The following is a 426-nucleotide window of genomic DNA, read 5'->3' as shown; positions in this document are numbered from 1 at the left end:
ATTCGAATGGAGTAGTTCTTTACTCTTCTCGCTATGATTGCTTCTGCCGCCAACTTGATGCCCATGCATTCAGCCTGGAATACTGTGTTGTGGTCACCAAGCGGTGCTGATATCCTGATATTGAGGTCTTCTGAGAATACCCCAGTACCTGTTCCTGAGTTTGTTTTAGATCCATCTGTGAAGACTCGGACCTCTCTGGGGTTTAGTCCTTCGTTGGGATCTTCAAATAATTGTATCTTGTATTTCTTGTCAAAGATGTATTGTTTTGGGATCCTATCCACAACCGCCTCCAGTAGCGGTTCCTCATTTACAATCTTGTAAAGGATTTCTGTATGTGGGGTCCTCATGTGCTTCCAGAGGCCGGCTCTGTTTAGACGCACTGCTGTTGACGCCGCTTCCTGTCTGATGAACAGTGGGAGGGGTCGA

The sequence above is a fragment of the Hyposmocoma kahamanoa genome, unplaced genomic scaffold, assembly GCF_003589595.1.
Source record: "Hyposmocoma kahamanoa isolate Upper Pololo Valley unplaced genomic scaffold, ASM358959v1 100021, whole genome shotgun sequence".
Lineage (NCBI taxonomy): Eukaryota > Metazoa > Arthropoda > Insecta > Lepidoptera > Cosmopterigidae > Hyposmocoma > Hyposmocoma kahamanoa.
Note: the sequence above shows the minus strand (reverse complement) of the source record.